Source organism: Hyperolius riggenbachi, chromosome 10, assembly GCF_040937935.1.
Source record: "Hyperolius riggenbachi isolate aHypRig1 chromosome 10, aHypRig1.pri, whole genome shotgun sequence".
Lineage (NCBI taxonomy): Eukaryota > Metazoa > Chordata > Amphibia > Anura > Hyperoliidae > Hyperolius > Hyperolius riggenbachi.
In genome coordinates this window covers 92,944,994-92,962,355 of record NC_090655.1, presented here as the reverse complement: position 1 = coordinate 92,962,355, position 17,362 = coordinate 92,944,994, and the positions used below count along the sequence as shown (strand labels likewise).

The 17,362-nt window shown below is 46.7% G+C and overlaps 1 protein-coding gene across 4 annotated transcripts in view; it reads left to right on the top strand.

The window, feature by feature from the left end:
* LOC137533890 (transcription factor A, mitochondrial-like) overlaps nucleotides 1–17,362 on the top strand; it is a 118,265-nt gene that overhangs the window by 16,148 nt on the left and 84,755 nt on the right. The gene's annotated exons all lie outside the window — the stretch shown is intronic.

Genomic DNA, 17,362 nt, shown 5'->3' with positions numbered 1-17,362 from the left:
CATATACCTCTCACTTCAGGTTCTTTTTAAGACCCCCTTCACACGTAAAACAAAATTTGTGTGTACGTTCCATTTTTACAAATTCACGTTTGCCGCACATTAGGCTTGATTCACGAAACCGTGATGACTCAAATATCGCACCTTATCAAAGATATCACACCTTATCAAAGTTGACACGCCTTATCAGAGTAGCATAGCGAGCGCTACGAACCCGCAGAGGCTCAGGGCAGGACGAGTGCCATTGCCAATTAGCAGGCATAAGTTTGTAGCGCTCACTATGCTACGCTGATAAGGTGTGATATCTTTGATAAGGTGTGATATATTTGAGTTATCACGGTTTAGTGAATCAAGCCCATTGAATGCAAGGCAATGTCATTGAGTTTGACTTGTGGTGTAGTGTGATTTTTCTGCACACGAAAAATGGCCTACGTGTATACTTTTTTTCAAAATGGTAATTTGATTCATTTATTTATTTATTGTATTTATAAAGAATCAACATATTACGCAGCGCTGGACCTTATATTTAGGGGTGACATAAAGCAATAAGACAATACAGGAATACATGCAAACCAGATCAGGTCAGCACTGTCTGAGTACAGGGTAATGCTTAGTTAGTCACTGGATGGGAGCATGGAGATTAAGCAAGTCGAGTTCACTGAAGAGTTTACTCAGATCCATAGGATGGGTGCACAGTAATGGAGGTGCGTGAACAGGTAGGAGACTCAAGGAGACCCTCCCGAAGACTTACAATCTAGAGGGAGAGGTAGGGACATGAAAGGTAGGGGACCAGAGTTCTGCTGCAGGTTTAGAGCACTAGTGAGGGGTGAAGGCCAGAGTGAAAAGGTGAGTTTTGAGGGCCTTTTTGAAGATGTTGAAGGAGAGGGCAACCCTAATGGGGGGAGGTAGGGAGTTCCATAGTGTTGGAGCAGCTCTTGAGAAGTCCTGGAGGTGTGCATGGGACTGGGTGATGCTGGGGGCAGTCAGTCGAAGTTGATTGGAGGAGCGAAATGAGCAGCTAGGTGTGTACCTCTGGGTAAATGTAGGTTGGGCAGGTTTTGTGGACATATTTGTAGGCCAGACACAGTATCTTGAATCTGATTCTGGACTGGATAGGAAGCCAGTGGAGGGATTCACAGAGGGGAGCCGCCATGGTGGAGCAATGAGAGAAGTGGATAATTCTGGCTGCCGCATTTATGATTTACTGCATTTGGGCAATTCGGGTCATAGGGTGACCAGACAGAAGGGCATTGCAGTAGTCACGGCGGAAATTATGAGGGCATGCATGAGGAGTTTGGTGGTGAAAGGGCCGGGCGGATCGCTCAGAAACAGCCGTATCAGTCCGCCGACAGTGCGTACACACACCGGACTGTCGTTAGAACGCCCACCCAGCGGGAGGCAACGACGGACCCGTCGTTGCCTCCAGTCCGGCGTGTGTACGGACCTTTAGTCGGAGAGTTAATGGCTTGTTTTACATAGAGATAACAACTGGAGTTTCTTAACTCTTCCTGTACTGGAAACAATTAGACTGATGTATCTGATCTTAATGTTTTATTTCTTAGCTGTACTACACATACAAATCATAATATCATACATTTTTTTCCGCTTCAGTGTCTCTTTAAGGACACATGTACAACAGACAAAACCAGAACGGGTCAACAGGTGCTAGTCTGCTGAAAATCATTGTAGGCTTTGAGCTGTCCATATTGACCCTGCTGTCCAGTCCATTGAGATGCAGGGCGGCAGTCATCGTGGGAACTGAAGATAAGGCGTGCAACACATGTATCAACTTATTTTACAAATTAGATTACATTTGCCAACCAGTGCTCTCAGCATATGCTTGATCATTCAACTAAATTGAAGCTTTCTATTACTGCTTTTTATATAGACTGATGTAGAGCGCTGCCATTTTCTGTTGCATAGCCGATAAATACTGCTTTGGCGGAGAATCTAGAATCCATCTAGCATGTAGACAGTGGCCGGCTGACACTGTGTAAAGATCCGGCCTCATGAGCTGATTGGCAGAATTTTTAGCGACACCAGAGCAGCCCTGGATCACACTGTTCTTGCCCTCCATTGTGCACCATGAGTCATCTCTCCACCCCCCTCCATAGCACCAAACGTATTGCTAGCCTGTAGGTACATCTGTACAGCATTGGGCCCTGAACTGTCATGGAGGGATCAATTCCTGCCACATGACAGTCCTTGTTTGTGTGTACTTCCTGTGGAGCTGTAACAAGTCCTGACATACTGTATTTATAAATGGATCCATATTATTATTATTGCCATTCTTACACAGTGTTATGGAAATTATGCATAGATTTCCTTCTCTTTGTCTGCACAGGAAATTGGTAACGTTTTCCATCAATAACAAAGACAGCAGTAACAGCAGCAGCAAGCTCATGGTGATCCTGAACTTCTAGGTGTGTGTAAGGGGCTAAGAAGGACTAAAAGAAAGCCCTCTTACTAAAATGCTATGGAAAACAGAAATTTCCCTTCTTAAAACAGAAGGTATTTGCAATTATTCAGGTTGGCGTGTGCTTCTGCGTTGCTTCACAGTGCATCACTGCTGAATATGCAAATCATCCTTTAATGTCCCTGAAAGCTAAACACACCTCCAGAACTGCTGGAATGCAATGATGTCAAAGAAAGGATTACTGGGTCTCCACCTGGATTTGTGCAAATAGCTTATGTGTTTTTATTCACACCATAGTAGCAGAACACAACATTTCAGCTTCACGGCCTTTATCAAGTGTTAACAAACAACTGCCAAACCTCCATTATATGGAAAAATTAAAACGCACCCCAAACGGGGCGGGTACAAGCTTAATTGTTTAAAGTAAACCTCAAGTCAGAAAAAAAAAAGTTTTACTCACCTGGGGCTTCTACCAGCCCCCTGCAGCAGTCCTATGCCCTCGCAGCCATCTCACTCATCCTTTGGTTTCCTGCTGCCAGCTAGTTTCGTTTTTGCCAACAGGCCCATCAGGACTGGCCACGCGTAGCTTTTTCCGCATTCCCGACTGTAATTAGCTCTATTGCGGGCCGCAACGCATACAAAAATACACGTTGCCGCATGACAAACGCATAGATATGCGGCAACGCGTAATTTTGTACGCGTTGCGGCCCCCAATAGCGCTAATTACAGTCGGGAATGCGGAAAAAGCTACGCGTGGCCAGTCCTGACGGGCCTGTCGGCAAAAACGAAACTAGCTGGCAGCGGGGGACCAGAGGATTAGTGAGTGGCTGCGAGGGCACAGGACTGCTGCAGGGGGCTGGTAGAAGCCCCAGGTGAGTAAAACTAATTTTTTTTCTGGCTTAAGTGTCCCTTTAAGGAGAGATGTGCATGAATTTGCATTAAAGGTACTGTATACTATAAATTCACAAAAAGCATCTTAGACTGTATTCATCATTAAGGGACAGAGTACTCAGCTTGTCATTCCATCTGCTTTCTCTTCTGAGTAAAGTTGTCGCTGCCCTCGTTGATGAAAACTTTCTCAAGGACACACCAGCGAAGGTCCCCTGCTGTGTGTCCGCATTCATAGTAGTGTTTGCCTGTGGGAGAGGTTTTTTTTCTCAGGGTCATTGACATATTTTTTTTTATATAACCGTACATTACTTCGATGTTCGTTGATTCTGACCCTAACTGCTCTGGAGGTTTGTCCCACATAGCCCATACCGCATGGGTATATTAGAAAATACACAACATTTGTGGTTGTACAAGAAAAGTTAAATAAGTATCGGTATGCACACCTATAGATAGGTAAATGAAAGAAACCATTAAGGGTGCTCAGTTAGTTAACCAGACCCATCACAAGGTCTTAAGCCCCATCTACACGATACGATTCTTTGTACGATTCGATTACGATTCTATTTACGATCCGATTAAATCCGACTTTTTGCGAAAGTGTTTCGCAACCGGTGAATCCAAATCTACACATCTTATATTGCTCCGGTGCTCGCTAATGCGAGTGCGGATGTCCCGTGTGGTTTGACCCACATAGACTTTGCCACAAGGGCAGTTTAAACAATATACAACGTTTTTTGAGGAGCAATTGGCAAAATCATTCAAAAAAATGGCTTTACCAGTTTGTGGATGGGGGAATGATGCACCCCGTCTCACGAATCCACATTGAACACAGTGTCCACAAGGGAACATGCCTTTCGGCCGTGATAAATTAGAAAGCCAATTACCTTGATTTGTATTTGGATTATTGGTACTTCTGGCATGTACCAGAGAATCACGAATGCTCCTAGGGCGCTTAAAGGCGCAAATAGGTTTCTCCCGAAACACTTCGGCAATGGTAGGGTCAGTATTCAGTATATGCCAGTGTTGGCGAATAATCTTTTGTGCCTGTAAAGATAAGGGAGAATATGTTAGGATAACAGGAATACGGTTTTGCGGTCTGTGTGGTCTGTGTAAGAGCAGCTCAGCCTGACTTTTGGCAGTTGCACGTGATAGGGCCCTATTGAGGAGACTGGTCTTATACCCCCTTTCCCTAAAATGGTTGAACATCACCCCTGCCTCTCTGAAAAAGGCTTCATCGGTGGAAGAGATGCGTCTGAGACGCAAAAATTGGCTGTAAGGGAGTCCCTGCTTGAGACGTTCAGGGTGATAACTTTTAGCAGTATTTTAGATGTACTGCGCCTCCATGACCAGACACCAACATCATCAGGCAAACCGGACACCGCAATACTCTGCAGCCACTCAGCTCCAGCTTCTTGTTTACAAAGTTCCTCTAGCGTGTTATTTTACTGCAGTACCTGGTCCCACCACTGGGAGAGAGGGCGCCTGCCTCCCATGCTGTGACTGGCACAAGCTAGTCCTGTATGGTTGGCGGCGACTATTCCCAGTGAATGGGAACCGGAAGTGACGTACTGACGCCGCGGCAGGAAGCCGCGTGACGTCATGACGTCAATGGGCCGGCCCTCGGTGTCTGGCATGGCTGATAGAACGGCGCACACCGCTATTTAACCGGCGTTTTTTTGTCTGTATGGTGCAGCACTATCTGGGGACCTTATCCTTACCCTCTGAAGAACAATCGAAACTGCGCTGTCAGGGTAATTAATCTTGACCACTGGACAATCATTTCTTTTCCCCCTCAACGCTGCTAGCTGTCTCTCACTCTGATCTGCCATGGAGCAGATACATCACAGTGCTATATGAACTTTGCTGGCAGTATAGTTTTGTGATGCAATGATTGTCTTGTTTGATCCACCTGCTGTGTTTGCCATTGCTGTGTTATTTTGCTAGTATATTGAACCATTGTTCAGGAGCTTTGCTGTATAGAGCCCATTGTATGTACTTTGCTGTACAAGAAAAGTTCCCATTTATACCTATCTTCGTGCCCTTCTGAGGGTGTCTGACATGATCCCCCTTAATGATACTCGAGCAGTTCTGACAGCTCATACAGGGGAAAGCTCCGCGCGAAGTGCCCATTAAAGCCTATGGGACTTAGCGCGAGCAAAACTTTGCGCACAAAACTTTGTGCTCAAAACTTTGTGCGCGATCTGATTGAGAAATCCGGTGCTAACCTACTTAGCACCCTGGTTAGCATGTCTAAAGACTTTAGACGTGCTAAGTAGGTTAGCACCGCTTTGTGAATCAAGCCCCTAGTTTTCAAAAATAACTCCTGTTCTAACCAGAAGTAATTTGACCGTATACACAATTTTAATAGTTCCATGATGAAAGGTACATTCAAATTGGAGCGAGTGTCCAGTTCAAGTGACTTACCAATGGACTCCAAGGCTTCAATATGTGGTATGTTGGTGTACAAACTAACCACGTCAAGGCTTACCAAAAATTGAATGTTTCTCTTGTCCATCCCATCAATATAATTAAGGAAATTGGTGGTATCTTTCAAGCAATATGTATTGTTTTTAACAATGGGCTGCGTAAGGCTATCAATGTACACTCCCAGGGGTTTCAGTAACGAATTAGACGCTGGAACTATGGGGCGACCGGGGGGGTGCTTTTCATCTTTATGCACTTCGGGCAGGGTGTACATCACTGGCACCCTATATTGAACCTTAGTTAATGCAGATTTCAATGCACTGGAGATGTGGCCCACCTCAAAGGCCTCCATAAGGAACATGTCAATACGGAGAGCCCAGCGCCGGGTAAATAGAGCGTTCAGGAAACCTGCTGCGAGACCACAAAGGCTGGTAACAGACACAGACTCTTACCAGGAGCTGCTAGAGGGTGCTAACCGTTTTTTCCAGCAAGCACCTCCGCAGACACAGGAGGAGGAGAGACAAGGGGCGCGTGCGCATCCACGCTGCACTCCAGAGTGATCCCGGGACAGAAGAAGGGCCAACAGAGGAGACGGAGAGGCACACCCGCTGCTCGCCCGCCCGCACAACCGATATCCCAGCGAGTAACGAGCCAGCGCCGGTAGAATCCAGGACTGTGCAGACACCTCTTTGACTATGGGTTATATGCAGGAGGGGTACACAGTTAATCTGGCGTCAGACCCAGCTGTTGTTCCGGCTAGCAAGGAGGCTACAGTCATGCCTTTTACAACGGGGGGATATGCACAGGATATTATCACCCATGATGTTTCTGGTAATTCCACTACTGTAGCTCGGACCGATGACAATAGTCTGGTTATTAATATCACTGACAAGGTTTTTGACAAGTATGAGATATTTTAAACCGGGGATTGAGTTTTGTGCCATGCTTTTACCAGGATATTTTTGATGTTAAAATGGACATGTACAAGTTTGTTCACAAACTTACCGTAAATGGAAGTTGTGGCATAATTTAAAGAGACAAAAATTACAACGTTTTTTTCTACCATCCTACAAGTTCCTAAACTTAACCACTTCCCGACCGCCTAACGCACAGAGGCGGCCGGGAAGTGGAGCCCTGAAGGACCGGCTCACCCACAGAGGCGGCGGTCCTTCTAAGGGCATGGGCGGAGCGATCGCGTCATCCGTGACGCGATCCTCCGCCGGTGCCTGTCACCGCTCGCCCGCCGCAACATCCCGCCGGCTATACTGAAGCGCCGGCGGGATGTTAACCCCGCGATCGCCGCATACAAAGTGTATAATACACTTTGTAATGTTTACAAAGTGTATTATACAGGCTGCCTCCTGCCCTGGTGGTCCCAGTGTCCGAGGGACCACCAGGGCAGGCTGCAGCCACCCTAGTCTGCACCCAAGCACACTGATTTCTCCCCCCCCCCCTGCCCCAGATCGCCCACAGCACCCATCAGACCCCCCCCTGCCCACCCCCCAGACCCCTGTTTGCACCCAATCACCCCCCTAATCACCCATCAATCACTCCCTGTCACTATCTGTCAACGCTATTTTTTTTGTCATTCCCCCCCCCCTGCTCCCTGCCCCCTCCTGATCACCCCCCACCCCTCAGATTCTCCCCAGACCCCCCCTCCCCCCAGACCACCCCCCCCTCCCCCCCCCCCCCCCGTTTACTGTATGCATCTATCCCCCTGATCACCTGTCAATCACCCGTCAATTACTCGTCAATCACCCCCTGTCACTGCCACCCATCAATCAGCCCCTAACCTGCCCCTTGCGGGCAATCTGATCACCCCCCCCCACACCAATAGATCGCCCACAGATCCGACATCAGATCACCTCCCAAATCCATTGTTTACATCTATTCTCTCCTCTAAACACCCACTAATTACCCATCAATCACCCCCTATCACCACCTGTCACTTTTACCTATCAGATCAGACCCTAATCTGCCCCTTGCGGGCACCCAATCACCCGCCCACACGCTCAGATTGCCCTCTGACCCCCCCTTATCAATTCACCAGTGCATTAATTACATCTGTTCTTCCCTGTAATAACCCACTGATCACCTGTCAATCACCTGCCAATCACCTATCACCCATCAGTCACCCCCTGTCACTGCCACCCATCAATCAGCCCCTAACCTGCCCCTTGCGGGCAATCTGATCACCCACCCACACCATTAGATCGCCCGCAAACCCGCCGTCAGATTACCTCCCAAATGTATCGTTTACATCTGTTATCTTCTCTAAACACCCACTAATTACCCATCAATCACCCATCAATCACCCCCTATCACCACCTGTCACTGTTACCTATCAGATCAGACCCTAATCTGTCCCTTGCGGGCACCCAATCACCCGCCCACACGCTCAGATTGCCCTCAGACCCCCCCCCCCCCTTATCAATTCGCCAGTGCATTAATTACATCTGTCCTTCCCTGTAATAACCCACTGATCACCTGTCAATCACCTGCCAATCACCTATCACCCATCAATCACCCCCTGTCACTGCCACCCAACAATCAGCCCCTAACCTGCCCCTTGCGGGCAATCTGATCACCCACCCACACCAATAGATCGCCCGCAGATCCGACATCAGATCACCACCCAAGCGCAGCGTTTACATCTATTCTCTCCTCTAAACACCCACTAATTACCCATCAATCACCCCCTATCACCACCTGTCACTGTTACCCATCAGATCAGACCCTAATCTGCCCCTTGCGAGCACCCAATCACCCGCCTACACGCTCAAATTGCCCTCAGACCCCCCCTTATCAATTCGCCAGTGCAATATTTACATCTGTCCTTCCCTGTAATAACCCACTGATCACCTGTCAATCACCTGCCAATCACCTATCACCCATCAATCACCCCCTGTCACTGCCACCCATCAATCACCCCCTGTCACTGCCACCCATCAATCACCCGCTGTCACTGCCACCCATCAATCAGCCCCTAACCTGCCCCTTGCGGGCAAACTGATCACCCACCCACACCAATAGATCGCCCGCAGATCCGACATCAGATCACCACCCAAGCGCAGTGTTTCCATCTATTCTCTACCCTAAACACCCACTAATTACCCATCAATCACCCCCTGTCACTGCTACCTATCAGATTAGACCCCTATCTGCCCCTAGGGCACTCAATCACCCGCCCACACCCTCAGAATGCCCTCAGACCCCAGCCCTGATCACCTCGCCAGTGCATTGCTTGCATCTATTCCCCCCTCTAATCACACCTTGAGACACCCATCAATCACCTCCTGTCACCCCCTAGCACACCTACCCATCAGATCAGGCCCCAATTTGCCCCGTGTGGGCTCCTGATCACTCGGCCAAACCCTCAGATCCCCCTCAGACCCCCTTCCGATCACCTCCCCAGTGCATTGATTGCATCTATTTTCCCCTCTAACCACCCCCTGAGACACCCATCAATCACCTCCTGTCACCCCCCTAGCACTCCTATCCATCAGATCAGGCCCAATACAACCTGTCATCTAAAAGGCCACCCTGCTTATGACCGGTTCCACAAAATTCACCCCCTCATAGACCACCTGTCATCAAAATTTGCAGATGCTTATACCCCTGAACAGTCATTTTGAGACATTTGGTTTCCAGACTACTCACGGTTTTGGGCCTTTAAAATGCCAGGGCGGTATAGGAACCCCACAAGTGACCCCATTTTAGAAAAAAAGACACCCCAAGGTATTCTGTTAGGTGTATGACGAGTTCATAGAAGATTTTATTTTTTGTCAAAAGTTAGCGGAAATTAATTTTTATTGGTTTTTTTTCACAAAGTGTCATTTTTCACTAACTTGTGACAAAAAATAAAATCTTCTATGAACTCGCCATACACCTAACGGAATACCTTGGGGTGTCTTCTTTCTAAAATGGGGTCACTTGTGGGGTTCCTATACTGCCCTGGCATTTTAGGGGCCCTAAACCGTGAGGAGTAGTCTTGAAACGAAATTTCTCAAAATGACCTGTGAAATCCTAAAGGTACTCATTGGACTTTGGGCCCTTTAGCGCAGTTAGGGTGCAAAAAAGTGCCACACATGTGGTATCGCCGTACTCAGGAGAAGTAGTATAATGTGTTTTGTGGTGTATTTTTACACATACCCATGCTGAGTGGGAGAAAAATCTCTGTAAATGGACAATTGTGTGTAAAAAAAATTAACAAATTGTCATTTACAGAGATATTTCTCCCACCCAGCATGGGTATGTGTAAAAATACACCCCAAAACACATTATACTACTTCTCCTGAGTACGGCAATACCACATGTGTGGCACTATTTTGCAGCCTAACTGCGCTAAGGGGTCCAATGTCCAATGAGCACCTTTAGGATTTACAATTTAGCACCCCCCAAAATGTCAGGACAGTAAACACACCCCACAAATGACCCCATTTTGGAAAGTAGACCCTTCAAGGTATTCAGAGAGGGGCATGGTGAGTCCGTGGCAGATTTCATTTTTTTTTGTCGCAAGTTAGAAGAAATGGAAACTTTTTTTTTTCTTTTTTTTCTCACAAAGTGTCATTTTCCGCTTACTTGTGACAAAAAATAATATCTTCTATGAACTCACTGTGCCTCTCAGTGAATACTTTGGGATGTCTTCTTTCCAAAATGGGGTAATTTGGGGGGGTATTTATACTATCCTGGAATTCTAGCCCCTCATGAAACATGACAGGGGGTCAGAAAAGTCAGAGATGCTTGAAAATGGGAAAATTCACTTTTTGCACCATAGTTTGTAAACGCTATAACTTTTACCCAAACCAATAAATATACACTGAATGGGGTTTTTTTTATCAAAAACATGTTTGTCCACATTTTTCGCGCTGCATGTATACAGAAATTTTACTTTATTTGAAAAATGTCAGCACAGAAAGTTAAAAAAATCATTTTTTGCCAAAATTCATGTCTTTTTTGATGACTATAATAAAAAGTAAAAATCGCAGGAGCAATCAAATAGCACCAAAAGAAAGCTTTATTAGTGACAAGAAAAGGAGCCAACATTCATTTAGGTGGTAGGTTGTATGAGCGAGCAATAAACCGTGAAAGCTGCAGTGGTCTGAATGGAAAAAAAGTGGCCGGTCCTTAAGGGGTAGAAAGCCCTAGGTCCTCAAGTGGTTAATCTAATGTGCTCTGGCTTACTGCAGCACTTTATACTATCACTGTCTCTGTAATAAATCAATGTATCTTTCCCCTGTCAGACTTGTCGCCCTGTGTCTGGAAGGCTGCCAACTTTTCCGTGCTGGTCTGTTTATGCACACCCCTTTCCAGGCCCCTCTATGCACACTCCAGTGTGTGTGTTATTTACGTAAGCCAGCAGCGTCTCTGCTATGTTATCAGTGATAGAAGAGAGCTGGATAAAAATCCTCCTCTGTTAGGCTTTGAAAGGAGCTGGGCTGACACATACTGAGGAATTAGACAGGAAGAAAGGATCAGCCTCACAGCCTGTCACTAGTATTCAGTGCAGGAGAGCTGAAGGGGACAAAAGGTAAAAACACACAAGTGATCTCTTGAGATACAAAAGGAAGGCTGTATACAGCCTGCTTGTGTATGGATGTATTTTCTATGTGTGGACATCCTGTACATCAACCTACTTCCTGTTTTGGTGGCCATTTTGTTTGTTTACAAACAAACTTTTTAACCACTTCACCACTGAGGGGTTTTACCCCCTGAGCACCAGAGCAATTTTCACCTTTCAGCGCTCCTTCCATTCATTCGTCTATAACTTTATTATTACTTATCGCAATGAAATGAACTATATCTTGTTTTTTTCGCCACCAATTAGGCTTTCTTTAGGTGGGACATTATGCCAAGAATAATTTTTTTCTAAATGTGTTTTAATGGGAAAATAGGAAAAATGTGGGGAAAAAAATAATTATTTTTCAGTTTTCGGCCATTTTTTGTTTTTTTTTTAAATCATGTGGCGCGCCCAGGGCTCGCTACATGATAGCCGCTGTGCAGCGGCATCCCCCCGCCCTCTTCGATCGCCTCTGGCGATCTCCGATCAGGAAATCCCGTTCAAAGAACGGAATTTCCTGGAGGGCTTCCCCCTTCGCCATTACGACGGGCGGCATGTCGTCACCGACGTCATCGACGCCGTGACGTCATTGGGAGACCCGATCTACCCCTCAGCGCTGCCTGGCACTGATTGGCCAAGCAGCGCTCGAGTTCGGGGGGGGGGGGGGGCGGCACAGCGGGCAATCAGCGCAGAGCGGCGGCGATCAGAGGGCACACACAGCTAGCAAAGTGCTAGCTGCGTGCTGTAAAAAAAATTATCAAAATCGGCCCAGCAGGGCCTGAGAAATCCCCCTGCGCGGCATAGCCCGTGCTCAGCATATTTGGCATATTTTATTAAAAAAACACAAATATTTATATATATAAAAAACAAAAAAAAAAACACGGGGGGGATGATCAGACCCCACCAACAGAGAGCTCTGTTGGTGGGGAGAAAAGGGGGGGGGGGGGTTAGGATCACTTGTGTGCTGTGTTGGATCCGAGATGAACTTTTACTCATTGCATAATTGTGTTCCTTTCCTATTGTTTATAGGGCATTCCTGAAGCCAAATACTTTTTTGTTTTAACCACTTCGCCACTGAGGGGTTTTACCCCCTGACCACCAGAGCAATTTTCACCTTTCAGCGCTCCTTCCATTCATTCGTCTATAACTTTATTATTACTTATCGCAATGAAATGAACTATATCTTGTTTTTTTCGCCACCAATTAGGCTTTCTTTAGGTGGGACATTATGCCAAGAATTATTTTTTTCTAAATGTGTTTTAATGGGAAAATAGGAAAAATGTGGGGAAAAAAATAATTATTTTTCAGTTTTCGGCCATTATAGTTTTTAAATAATGCATGCTACTGTAATTAAAACCCATGAAACGTATTTGCCCTTTTGTCCCGGTTATAAAACCATTTAAATTATGTCCCTATCACAATGTTATTTTATTTGGAAATAAAGGTGCATTTTTTTCAGTTTTGCGTCCATCCCTAATTACAAGCCCATAGTTTATAAAATAACAGTGTTATACCCTCTTGACATAAATATTTAAAAAGTTCAGTCCCTAAGGTAACTATTTATGTATTTTTTTTAATTGTAAATTTTTTAATTTTTTTTTAATTACAAAAAAAAAAAAAAATGGGGAGTGTGGGAGGTAATGAGTTAATTTTATGTGTAAAAGTCATTTTTTGTATGTGAAAAATGTGTAGGGTGTAGTTTACTATTTGGCCACAAGATGGCCACAGTAACTTTTTGTTTTAATGCGACCTCCAAGCTTCCTTCCGGAAGCTTGGAGGAAGAATAAGGAGGCTGGACACGTGAGTTTTTTCTCACAATGATCGCGCTGCCCATAGGAGAGCAGCTGATCATTGCGGGGCTTAGATCAACGAACGGGAATGGATTTTCCCGTTCATTGATCTCTGGGCGAGCGGGCGGCGGCGTGTTTACTAGCGGCGGGCGGCGTGTTTACTAGCGGGAGCGCGGGCAGCGTCGGGAACGCGGAAAGTACGTGTTTCTCCGTCCCTGGTTTTTAAAGGATGGAAAAAGGGGCGGAGAAATACGTACGCGCGGGGGTAAAGTGGTTAAAACTGTTTTTGACTACTTTTAATGCGGCGGGAAGCGGCGAAATTGTGACAGAGGGGAATAGGAGATGTCCTCTAACACACTGGTATGTTTACTTTTGTGCGATTTTAACAATACAGATTCTCGTTAAAAGAATTGGTTAATAGCCTGAACTTGAACAATCCCAGCAGTGACCCAGAGGTCCCTATGCGGCACAAAGGGAGATGTATGACAGATCCACCTATTGCAAATGACGCACTGGATGTTTTTGAGTCTACTGTTATGCATGAACTGCACACCAAGTGGGACTGTAACAGGTATAAATCTAAGCAAAACATATCCTTAGGCCCCGTTCACACTTGCGTTTTTTTAAAAACCGGAACGGATGTCCGGACCGCACCGGATCCGGACTGGACCTGATCCGTAAGGTTCCTATCCGGATCCGTTCCGGGTGCGGTCCGTTTGCATCCGTTTTCCGTGCGGTATGAACACGGTTGCGGTCCAGATCCGTTTGAGATAACAAGCTGTATAATAATACCTGGGGTCTGGGAGGTCGGCAGAAGCTCTGGGGTCGTTGTAGGGCCTCACCTCCTCGTTATCAGACGTATCGGACATGTTGCTGCCGGGGAGCTCCAGCGTGAGGTCGCTGCTGCTCCACTCTGTGGGCGCTGGGCCCATGTGTCCCCGTCCAGGATGGCCGCTGTAGCATGGAGGAAGCATGGGAGGTGGGGTGGAGCGTCCGTTTTTTACGGCCAGTGTGTTGTGCGCTCTCCGGTTCTCATTGGTTTGTATTGGCCGGATTCAACAGTCCGGCTCCACTCCGGATACGTCTGCCGGAGGAGCCGGACCAAAAAATAGCGCATGTTGGATCTTACGCCGGAGTCCGGCTCCGGTCCGGACGGAACGGACGCATGTGAACGGACGCATAGACTTTCATTGCTGTGCCGTGCGTCCGTTCCGTCCGTTCCGCATGCGGTCCGGCTCCGGCACGGCGATTCCGGACGGCGACCGCCAATGTGAACCGGGCCTTAAAAGAGAGGGAAGCACTTGAGAGGTTACAGAATGACAGCACCACCATAGTTAAAAAAGCTGACAAGGGGGGTCCTCTGGTTGCACAAAAAAGTGATGTATACATCGATAAGTTACGTGAACAAGTTAACAATGTGGAGACCTATAAACAATTACCGGGGGATCCCTCCACCAATATTAAGGGGGACATTGACATGTTCCTTATGGAGGCCTTTGAGATGGGCCACATCTCCAGTGCATTGAAATCTGCGTTAACTAAGGTTCAATATAGGGTGCCAGTGATGTACACCCTGCCGGAAGTGCATAAAGATAGACACGCAACCCCGATCCTAACTATTTATAAGAGCAAGGAGACTCACGTCAACAGATGAGGCTTACCAGAGACAGGCTGAGAGATTGATAGAGAACTTCACAGCTAGAGGGTACAAAAGGGAGAAGCTGCCTGAGACAGCTCAGAATGTAGCTGCAATGAGATGCGAGGACCTTAGAGGTAAGGCCACACCAAAAAAAAACATGCCAGAAATCAGAGGTGGCCTTAGAGTACGCGGGGCCTGGGGCAAGTGTCATATGCGGGGCCTAGAGACATATGCTGTGGATACACGTTGTGGAAGCACACACTCTGTATAGGTTAGATAGGTAGGTGCCTCCAGTATAGGTTATATAGGTAGGTGCCCCGCAGTATAGATTAGATAGGTGCCAGCCTGCAGTATAGATTAGATAGGTGCCTGCAGTATAGATTAGATAGGTGCCTGCAGTATAGATTAGACAGGTAGTTGCCCCGCAGTACAGATTAGATAGGTAAGTAGGTACCCTGCAGTATAGATTAGATAGGTGACTGCAGTATAGATTAGTTAGGTGCCAGCCTGCAGTATAGATTAGATAGATAGGTGCCAGCTTGCAGTATAGATTAGATGGGTGCCTGCAGTATAGATTAGTTAGGTGCCAGCCTGCAGTATAGATTAGTTAGGTGCCAGCCTGCAGTATAGGTTAGATAGGTGCCAGCCTGCAGTATAGATTAGATAGGCGCCAGCCTGCAGTATAGGTTAGATAGATAGGTGCCAGCCTGCAGTATAGATTAGATAGGTGCCTGCAGTATAGGTTAGATAGGTGCCAGCCTGCAGTATAGATTAGATAGGTGCCTGCAGTATAGGTTAGATAGGTGCCAGCCTGCAGTATAGGTTAGATAGGTGCCTGCAGTATAGGTTAGATAGGTGCCAGCCTGCAGTATAGGTTAGATAGGTGCCAGCCTGCAGTATAGATTAGATAGGTGCCAGCCTGCAGTATAGGTTAGATAGGTGCCTGCAGTATAGGTTAGATAGGTGCCAGCCTGCGGTATAGATTAGATAGGTGCCTGCAGTATAGGTTAGATAGGTGCCAGCCTGCAGTATAGGTTAGATAGGTGCCTGCAGTATAGGTTAGATAGGTGCCAGCCTGCAGTATAGGTTAGATAGGTGCCAGCCTGCAGTATAGATTAGATAGGTGCCAGCCTGCAGTATAGGTTAGATAGGTGCCAGCCTTCAGTATAGGTTAGATAGGTGCCAGCCTGCAGTATAGATTAGATAGGTGCCAGCCTGCAGTATAGATTAGATAGGTGCCAGCCTGCAGTATAGGTTAGATAGGTGCCTGCAGTATAGATTAGATAGGTGCCAGCCTGCGGTATAGATTAGATAGGTGCCAGCCTGCGGTATAGGTTAGATAGGTGCCAGCCTGCAGTATAGATTAGATAGATAGGTGCCAGCCTGCAGTATAGGTTAGATAGGTGGCTGCAGTATAGATTAGATAGGTGCCAGCCTGCAGTATAGGTTAGATAGGTGCCAGCCTGCAGTATAGATTAGATAGGTGCCAGCCTGCAGTATAGGTTAGATAGATAGGTGCCAGCTTGCAGTATAGATTAGATAGATAGGTGCCAGCCTGCAGTATAGGTTAGATAGGTGCCAGCCTGCAGTATAGGTTAGATAGATAGGTGCCAGCCTGCAGTATAGGTTAGATAGATAGGTGCCAGCCTGCAGTATAGATTAGATAGGTGCCTGCAGTATAGGTTAGATAGGTGCCAGCCTGCAGTATAGGTTAGATAAGTGCCCCGCAGTATAGATTATATAGGTAGATAGGTAGATGTCCCGCAGTATAGATTATATAGGTAGATGCCCCGCAGTACAGGTTAGATAGCAAGGTGGCTGCAGTGCTGGGGAGAGCGGGCATAGTTGTTAAAACTCACGTGTCTTCACCGATGCTCACAGTCACAGCTACCATCTATTTCCTCTCCCAGCATCTGTGTATTGGTAACAGTGCCCCCCTGTGGTGACATGCGGTCACGTCATCATAGGGGGCGCTGTTACCAATACACAGATGCTGGGAGAGGAAATAGATGGTAGCTCTGAGCATCGGATGAAGACACGTGAGTTTTAACAACTATGCCCGCTCTCCCCAGCATTGCAGAGGGTTCGGGGCCTCCTCAGGCGCGGGGCCTGGGCCGATTGCCCCACTTGCCACCCCCAAAGGCAGGCTCTGCCAGAGATGTCCAGTTCATTTCAACTTTCGACAATCACGCACAGCTGGTTAAACGCAGTATTTTGGACAGTTGGTCAATAATAAAAGCTGACCCATTGTTGTCAAAAGTATTTCCAGTTCCCTTGTCTTTTGTCTATAGGAAAGGCAAGAGTATTCAAAACACGTTGGTAAAAGCGGATATAAAAAAGAACAGACTGCAAAGGGACACTTTTTTTACCCAAAAGAAAGGGAACTTTCCCCTGTATGAGCTGTCAGAACTGCGCGAGTATCATTAAGGGGGATCATGTCAGGCACCCTCAGAAGGGCACGAAGATAGGTATAAATGGGAACTTTTCTTGTACAACCACAAATGTTGTGTATTTTCTAATATGCCCATGCGGTATGGGCTATGTGGGACAAACCTCCAGAGCAGTTAGGGTCAGAATCAACGAACATCGAAGTAATGTACGGTTATATAAAAAAATATGTCAATGACCCTGAGAAAAAAAAGACT